This window comes from Rhagoletis zephyria, unplaced genomic scaffold (genome assembly GCF_001687245.7).
Source record: "Rhagoletis zephyria isolate East Lansing unplaced genomic scaffold, Rhagoletis_zephyria_1.1 Rzeph_scaffold_00688, whole genome shotgun sequence".
Classification (NCBI taxonomy): domain Eukaryota; kingdom Metazoa; phylum Arthropoda; class Insecta; order Diptera; family Tephritidae; genus Rhagoletis; species Rhagoletis zephyria.
Window position 1 is genome coordinate 92,294 of NW_016157772.1, and position 10,236 is coordinate 102,529.

Consider the following 10,236-nt stretch of genomic DNA (forward strand, 5'->3'; position numbering starts at 1 on the left):
TTGGCATTATAGTTATCTATCTGGAGGCTTTGTTTAAAGTTGCGGCGATATACCACTTGTCCGATCTGGAATTTCACTTCTCTACTCCGCGTGTTGTAAACCTTTTTGCTTCTGTCATGGGCGAGTTTCAATTCCTTGCCTATCTTGTCCCTGATGAGCTGTAGCCTGTCTGCACCTATATCAATCTGGCAATCGGTATCTTTTACAGATTCTAGCTTACGGAAAATATCGTATGATGCGCCGTGTTGCACCATTGGCATCCCGAAGACTGTATAGTACGGTGACTGCCCTATGGATGTGTGGACTGCACTGCGCAAGGCAAACGCTGCGTCGCTTACATGCTTGTCCCAATTATTTTAATTTCTCGGATATAAGAACGTATTATTTGCAGTATTGATCGGTTAACCCGTTCAGCTGCATTCCCTTGAGGCGAATGAAAAGCTGTTTTTATATGTTTCGTTCCATATTTTTCTAAAAATGACGTGAATAGTTCCGAAACAAACTGTTTCCCATTGTCAGAATGGAGAAACTCGGGTATACCAAAGATGTCGAAGACTTCTTTCTCTAAATATTTGGTGACCTCCGCTGCTGTTGCCTTACGCATCGGCTTAAGGAACACGAATTTCGAGAAGTGATCCAGACAAACAAACACATAACAATTACCTTCACAAGAACGGGGAAACGGACCCATAAAATCTACATATAAACGTTGGAAAGGTCTCTCGGTGACATGTTGCTTGTCCATCTGTGGTCTGTGAAACGAGTTTTGTGTTTTATTGCCCTTGCACGTTTCACAGTTTTTGCAGAAGTTCTGTACATCGGTTACTATCCCGGGCCAGTAATATTTTCCTCGAATGCGTGCTAACGTCTTATGGATTCCTCCATGTCCAACATACGGGGAGCTATGAGAAGACTCCACTAAACCTTGCCGTAACTCAGTCGGGACCCAGAGTTTCCAGGTCTGGTCCGCCTGTATCGCATCTCCTCTGTTAAACTGTGTGCGTTTATAGACATAGCCGTCCGATACCTGTAAGTCCGGTAGTTTCTCTTGGTTGTCCGTAATGGTCTTTATAAGCTCTTTATATTCCTCGGTCTGAAAGTAAGGGAATCTAGACATATGTCCAAAACTCGATTATTTACCATAATTTCATTCATGTCAACCCTCGAGAGCGCGTCTGGCACAACGTTTTGGGAACCTATCGATGCTCTATGTTGAAGTTAAATGCTTGAAGCTTTAAGCTCCACCTGGCTAATCTACCCGACAAGTCCTTCTGACTCATTAGCCACTTCATGCTGGCGTGGTCGGTGATTATGGTGAAAGGCAAACCTTCAACATACGGCCTAAACTTCTGAATGCTCAAAACGGCAGAATAGCACCCTAATTCAGTAATACTATAGTTTTTCTGTGCCTTGTTTAGTTTTGCTGATATGAATGCTATTGGGCGTTCGTTTTGTTCGTCATCTAACTGAAACAGGACACCTCTCACTCCTTCAGTTGACTCGTCGCATTGAATATAGAAGTGCTTATTGTAGTCGGGGTGGGTAAGTACTGGTGCTGAAATCAAGCTTTGTTTCAGTTTTTCAAATGCTTTTTTAGCTGGTTTTCTCATTACGAATTTTTTTATCTTATCCTTGGTCAAACAGTCATGTAGAGGAGATGCAATGTTAGCGTAATCGTGAATAAAGCGGCGGTACCATCCTGTCATCCCTAAGAATGTCCTGAGCCGCTTGGGGCTTCGAGGCTCTGGGAATTCCCTCACTGCTACAACCTTGTTCGCGTCCATTCGTATACACCCGTCTCCTACCACATAACCGAGATATCTTACTTATCTATAGCAGAACTAGCTTTTTTCGACGTTTATCGTGAGCTTTGCATCGCGTAGACACCGAGCGACCTTTTCCAATAAAGGGGACGTAAAACTTTCTGAACAAACTAGCAAATCATCTAAATAAACGAACACACATTCACGTAAAGAAGCCGGTATAACTTTGTCCATTAACCTACACATACGCTGAGCTGCATTACATAAACCATACGGCATGACAGTAAAATAATAGAGGGGCCTACCAGGGACCGTGAAAGCCGTTTTCTCCCTCGACNTGCTCTATGTTGAAGTTAAATGCTTGAAGCTTTAAGCTCCACCTGGCTAATCTACCCGACAAGTCCTTCTGACTCATTAGCCACTTCATGCTGGCGTGGTCGGTGATTATGGTGAAAGGCAAACCTTCAACATACGGCCTAAACTTCTGAATGCTCAAAACGGCAGAATAGCACCCTAATTCAGTAATACTATAGTTTTTCTGTGCCTTGTTTAGTTTTGCTGATATGAATGCTATTGGGCGTTCGTTTTGTTCGTCATCTAACTGAAACAGGACACCTCTCACTCCTTCAGTTGACTCGTCGCATTGAATATAGAAGTGCTTATTGTAGTCGGGGTGGGTAAGTACTGGTGCTGAAATCAAGCTTTGTTTCAGTTTTTCAAATGCTTTTTTAGCTGGTTTTCTCATTACGAATTTTTTTATCTTATCCTTGGTCAAACAGTCATGTAGAGGAGATGCAATGTTAGCGTAATCGTGAATAAAGCGGCGGTACCATCCTGTCATCCCTAAGAATGTCCTGAGCCGCTTGGGGCTTCGAGGCTCTGGGAATTCCCTCACTGCTACAACCTTGTTCGCGTCCATTCGTATACACCCGTCTCCTACCACATAACCGAGATATCTTACTTATCTATAGCAGAACTAGCTTTTTTCGACGTTTATCGTGAGCTTTGCATCGCGTAGACACCGAGCGACCTTTTCCAATAAAGGGGACGTAAAACTTTCTGAACAAACTAGCAAATCATCTAAATAAACGAACACACATTCACGTAAAGAAGCCGGTATAACTTTGTCCATTAACCTACACATACGCTGAGCTGCATTACATAAACCATACGGCATGACAGTAAAATAATAGAGGGGCCTACCAGGGACCGTGAAAGCCGTTTTCTCCCTCGATTTAAGTTCCAATGGAATTTGCCAGAAGGCATCCTTTAAATCTATTGCGGATATGTAACGTGTATTTTGTAGGCGACTTAAAATCCCCTCTACATGTGGCAATGGATATGCATCGTTTATGGCTCTCTCATTAATTTTCCTTGCATCTAAACAAAGTCTGTTTTTTGTGCCTTTTATTACCAGGGACACAGGAGAGCTCCAACAGCTATTACTCTCCTATATAACCCCCATGCTAAGCTTCCTATCAAGCTCCTGGTAAACCAACTTTTGAATGGCAGGCGATATCGGGTAATGTCGCTGTGTGATTGGAAGGTTTTCGTTAGTCACCTCGATAACGTCGTGTTCTTCCAATGCTGTCTTGCCTAACCCTAATATAGCGAAAGAGGGGAACTGCGTTTTTACCCTTTCCAACGCCACGCTCTCTTCAGATGTTAAGATATGTTGCACCGCGTCGAACGTTAGGTCACCTTCGACGGGCACGAGCTCTGCAACGACAACGCTCTTTGCTTTCACACCGCTACTGACAACATCCATCTCAAACGCTCTCCAAAAGTCAATGCCAAGATACACTTCTTGTTGCAGGTCTGGGACGATCAAAAACTCCAGATCCCTTGACACATCACTGGTAGAACAACTGCCCCTATCACTGGCGTTTCATCACCATTAGCTGTTCTAATATTTTGCCCTTTGACGTAAAAAATACGGTCTTCTTTACCTTCCAGGAATTTTAAAGCATTTTGTCCTAAGCAGCTGGCACCAGCGCCAGATTCTAGTAGAGCTAGCACTTCTTGTCCATCTATCTTGGTTCGCGCAAAGAAACGGTTATCTCCTTTCACTGTTACTATAGTAGCTATAATAATATTATGTATTCTCCTAAAATTCTTGTTTTATTCGCATTTTTTCGATTTTTCTAAAATTCCTGCTCTTACTATTTCTAGTTATTTCCTCCCCAAAAATTCGTTTACGCGCCTCTTGCTAATTCAATTTTCTCTGATGTAAGCTTTTTCTAACTACGACTTCAAACTCATTTTCCTTACTCTTAACTAATCTATCACTACTACTACTATTTTCTAAGATTTTAGTTATGGGCGTTACTTTTCCGGGCTGTTCTGTTCCTGTCGAAGATTCCCGAAAATCTCTGCCAGGTTGTGGTTTCCCTGCATCGGCTTATAAACACAAAATGACATGTCCCCGCCACATGTAAAGCAAACCATGCTGTGGAATGTCGACTTACAGCTGTTCTCTTTTCTTGCTTCCGCCGGTTTTTTGGTATTATTATCCACAGGCATCCCGCATTTAAAGCAAATCATCAGATGGAACGGCGATGAACAAAAGGCGTGACCTGGAGTGGCCTGAACACTGGTGGAACCATTGTTAGGTGGTCGACTGGCTTGTTGCTGGTTTGCCCTCGCGGTATTCGGACCTGCTTGAACACAGTTATTGGCACCCTTGTTCTTATCAGTCACGATGGCTTCTATTTTAGTGTGTTCCACTGGCTGCTCATCGTACATGCATTGAATTTCAATCACCGTTCTTGATCTAGCACGATTTTCTCTCAGGCCTTCTTCATTCTGCTTTCAAGTCTGCTAATGTGTCCATTCTCGAAGCAAAAGTCAAATTTGCCAGGTGAGGTTTCAGGTTCGCCTTGAGGATTCCCACCAATTCCCGTTGCGGAATCTTTTGGCGCAAGCGGAACGTCAAGTTGTGGACATCACTGTAGAAGTCATCGAAGCTTTCTTGCGGCATCTGTTTTCGCTCCATGATCTCCCGTATTATCTCATAATCGGACTCTGATGCTTTGAAATAGCTCAGCAATTCCGCTTTTAGCTCAAAATATCCGAAGTTCGGATCATCGGCATGATCCTCCAGGATTAGCCAATACCATTTCAAAGCATTTCCAGTTACTAAGCACTGGAAGGTGGAAAACAGCTGAGAATACGAGACATCATGTTGCGCTTGCATACGCTCGATTCGGAATATGAAACTTTCCACAGTGATGTCTTTACCCGAACCGTCAAACTTGACGTGCCACTTCTCCATGTCTACTTTTTTCCATCTACTGACTTCCTCAGACTCCGTTTCTCTTCCCTGGCTTGCCCTATCTCTAACATAACCACTGGCCTCGGGTGTTGAGGACATGGCGGGTGGATTATTCATAGCTTGCGCAGATGTTCTGCCACCCGGTTGCTAAGATGCTATAAGTCAGCCTGCATGTTCCGGACCGCGTCCATACATTGAGCCATCATATTGTTTTGCTGCGCCATTAGCGTTATCATTTGTTCCATGTTATGTAATGCTGAACTCGGTCCGCCAACACGCGCTTGTGACCCTCTGGCACCATGTGGCAGTTGTGGATTGCTGCCTTGCGCCCTTTCTCCACACCTAGAAATTCCTTGCTCTTCTTCCGACATTTGTAGTGCCTGTTCTAACTTTTCTGAAAAATTCAAGCTCCTGTCTATTCTGCTAATATGAATATTATTCGTGACAGATAAACTGGGCTGAGGGATGTTCTGTGCTGTGCCAAAAATACGTGCAGCGCACCTATTCAGGAAGTCCAAAGAACAGAGTCCACCGGACGCTCTACGACAGTGTCGATCTGAGTAAATATCGACCCAACTATTTGATTTTCCAGTGCCCTGGTAGCACTCCTGTCCACCCTGNGATAAACTGGGCTGAGGGATGTTCTGTGCTGTGCCAAAAATACGTGCAGCGCACCTATTCAGGAAGTCCAAAGAACAGAGTCCACCGGACGCTCTACGACAGTGTCGATCTGAGTAAATATCGACCCAACTATTTGATTTTCCAGTGCCCTGGTAGCACTCCTGTCCACCCTGCTGTTATCGAGGATACCTAATCCAGCTACTTGATTTTCCTCACTCGGTTTCCCTTTCTCCATTTATCCTGGAGCCTAACACTCACGGCGTTACCGTAATGCAAACTCCTAGTATTGGCCACTAAAATTTGTGCAAAATATATATTTTGTGATATTTGTGATATTTATTGATGAAAGCATTTGTACAACTTAAGACAAGAACAGTCTTTTAAAAGTACATCAGCTACATACATACATACATGCATGGATATGGATCAAATACAATTGGAAGTTAAAATATGTAACATAATTTGTTGAATTTATGAATAATTTTGTATATTAAGTAATACAGTTCAGCCTGAGGTTATAACAATACTGAACATTCTTAATCTTTAATAAGAGGATAAGAATAGTTGGGATAAAGATTAATAGATTAAAAGCATGGGAGGAGGAAAAACAAAAGAATTCAGAGAATATTAATCCAGTATTAATCCATCTCACAGAAGTAACGAATAATTGCTGTTTTGTAGTTGCCTCTGTCCAGTTCCATCTTTAGCGAATCAGGTAGCGTGTTCCAGAGTCTCACAGCGTTAACGAAAAACATCCTTGATGAGGTTAGATAGGTGTGCTTAGGAACAATAAGGCTATGATGTCTACGTGACACTGGTCGTATCAGTTTGTCACAAAGGTATTTAGGTGTATTCCACTCCAGCAGCTTGAATACAAACATGCAGTTTCTCGCCTCTAGATAGTCGAAGATATCGCAACCCAGAATTTTATTTCTCCATGGAGTGATGTGATCGTACTTTCCAATACCATAGACGTAGCGTGTGACGTTATTAAAGGCCACCTCGATTTTATGTGCAGACGCTGAGTCAAGTTTACTATATACTAGTTCGGAATATGTTATCTGGGGTACGATAAGCTGAATGGCTAGCTTGCGTCTCGTTTCCAAAGGGGTAAATGGTGCAGACATTTTCAAACTACGTAAGGTAGCAAAAACGCCGCTTACCACTTTATTAATGTGGTCGGTAGCGTTTAATCTGGAATTAACAACAAAGCCCAGATTTTTAATTTTGTCAGTTAACAAAAGAGCGGTGGTACCAATCCAAAGCTTCGGAATATCCTCGACATACACAGCATTACTACTTATCGGTAAAACATACGATTTAGAGGCATTTGGGAGTAAGCAGTTATCACGTGCCCCTACAGAAATGGCGGACAGATCAGAATTAATTTTGAAGCACATGTCTTCAATTATACCAATACGACTTGACAAGTATAGTTGGACATCGTCCGCGTACGCATGAACATTCACATACTGGCATACAGAGAACACATCGTTAACAAAAAGACTAAACAAGAGTGGACCTAGGATAGATCCTTGCGGAACACCTGACGTAACAGCTCTGCACTGAGAGTAAGCACTTTCTCCTTTTACCCTTTGAGTTCTCCCCTTAAGGTAGCTGGTCATGAGATTAACGGAACTATCCGAAAAGCTGAAAAATCTCTTAAGTTTCTGACACAGAAGATCATGATTTACCATGTCAAAAGCCTTAGATAAGTCCAAAAGGCAAAGAGGAGTTATGTTACCTTGGTTCAGCTCTACTCTAATATCGTCGAGTATCTTTAACATTGCAGTGCTGCAGCTATGTTGAACTCGAAAACCAGACTGCCATGGTGATAATAAATTATTTAGTTGAACATAAGCTGAGATCTGTGCTGCCATTAGAGATTCACAAACCTTGGAAAAGGCAGGCAATATGCTGATTGGCCTGTAATCACTGGGGTCAACTGCAGTTGTTTTTTTTTAGCAACGGGTATAATAGTAGCTTTTTTCCATGCAGAGGGAAATGATGCACTTGTGAAGCTAAAATTAATGATATGGGTAATGGTACTTATAATATATGGTAATGCAATTTTGATAAATTTCAGAGATATTCCATCATCTCCCACAGCGTTCGACTTAATGTTCACAATTGCTTTCACCATATCCAGCTCACTAACTCCTTCAAACTGAAATTCCTTTACAACACTAGAATGTCCCAGCTTAACATCCCTCATTTGAGGTAGGGTAACGGTATTGCAGGCACTAACAAAGAAATCATTTAGGATCTCGGGATCAATGGTAGATTTCGATTTGATTTTTCCATGCACATTAAGGTTTTTAATGTTACGCCAAAGATTTTTGGAGGGGAGCGAAGGATTTAATTTATTACTGAAGTACAAGCTTTTCGCCTTTCTAATAGTATGTGTAGCTTCGTTCCGGGCCATTTTGTATTGGGTCCAGTAGAAGTCAGTCATATTTCGTCTCCATTTTGCATGCAGTTTGTTTCGTTTTCTTATAGCCGAACGTACATCCTTGGTATACCAGGGGCATGAGGAGTTGACTGCACAAACAGTACGTAGAGGTACATGTAGGTCGAACAACAAATTCAAATTATTATTTAAAAAATCAAGTTTATCATCGACACTTTGAATAAATCGCACATCATTCCAACACACATTACAGAAATCATAGTTCAAAGACTTCAGATCACGATACGTAAATTTTACATCAACTTTTGGACGATTAAGGGCAACATCTAGGGAACAAAAGATTAAATCATGGTCAGATATAAATGCTATTTGATCGAATTTTAAAATGTGGGCCAAGTTGGAGGTGATAAAGAAGTCTAATAGGCTAGGATTACAGTTATTGGAATATCTGGTCGGTACGGTTTTATTTACTATTTCAAGGCCCGCAACAGAAACGTGGTCAAGAAACTTAATGGTGTAGGAGTCGCTCAGAAGCAGATTAATATTAAAATCTCCAAAAATAATGTAACGATCATAATCAATAGCAAACAAACTTAACTTACAGAAAAACGAATCCAGTACATAGCTCCTGTGCGGGTTATATACACAAGATACAAGAATTTTAGATAAACCGTCCGACACTTCAGCAACAATAAACTCCGTGTCTAAATTGTCCGATTTCGCCAACACACGGATCTTTAGATTTTCTCTACAATATATGGCAATACCTCCGCCTCTCTTCGTCGTTCGATCATGTCTTACGATATTGAAATTATTAATATTGTAATAAAAGTCCGCTGAGCCAAGATTAGCCCACGTTTCAGTGATACAGATCACAGCAACAAATGAGTTAACAAAAACAGATCTAACGTAGTCCAGCTTTTCTGAGGTCAGGCTCCGAGCATTGAAGTGAGCTATGTTGAAACCTCTGTACCGGTTGCACAAAATATTGATTAGCAGTTTATGGTTTTCGACAACGCCGGAGACTTTTTCATTAATGTGGTGCGAAACCATCACAGAAAACTGAAAAAGAGGCAGCTACAAAAATATAAGGGACATACAGAATGTGCGGACAACAGCAAAACAAGAAAAAAGGGAAACCAGCGATACACAAATTGAGGAAAAGAAAGATCAGTAAAGAACACGAAGGAGTATTTAGAAAATTGAAGCATACACTCATAGAAGGTGGTATCATACTTAAAATAATATATATGTACTAATAAATAAATAAACAAAATTTAAAAAAGAAACGATTAGTTTCTAGCGCCAATAAGAGCATCGACGTCTCTCTTGCTAAAACGACTTTTGCATTTTCATGTGGTTTCAGCCTAATGTGGATTTTTCCCCGGATTGAATAAGCGGACGTCAACAATTTTTTTCTCTTGCAGTCGGTTGCATACATCATCACCTCACGCGCAGAGTTCGTTAGGCTCTCATGAATGTATACCTTCCCATATCCTGGTAATTCGAGATCCGAAAGAATTAGAGGTCTCTTATTTTTTATTATTTTTTTATATATATGTTATATAAACAACAAAAAAGAATCTTCTATCATGCAACAGGAAGAGAACACCACTAACCCCCAGAACTGATATAAAACTATTTATATGTGTATATCGAGGGCTTATATTCAATACCCTCTATCTGCAATTTTGATGAAAATGGGTTTTTTATGGTAACGTGAGCAGCGGTGCCATTTTAGCCGTTTTCCGGCTAGATTTAGCCGGTTTTGATAGCAACTAGCCGGAGAAAATTCGATCTAGCCGGCAGCCGATTTGTTAGCCGGTTTGTAAAAAAAAGTTAGCCGTTTTTAGCCGATTTTACTATTTGCCTAATTTTCAGGTGCAAAAAGTAAACAAGTTGTTCGAAAGCAATAATGCAGACCCAATGAAGATTTTTAATGAACTCAATGTTTTACTTTCGCATCTATGCTCCCTAGTGGTTATTAGCGCGGACACATTTGATCCTATATGCTCCCCGTTGGAACCATACCTAGCTCCATTTCCTCAGTTTTATCACAGTTTTGAAGAGTATTTAAAAACAAAAGTTAGCACAAACGCTTTTGACCACGAAGCCGAGAAAATAATTCGAGAAAATGGTCGCTATTTTATTATCACTTTAATAAAGGA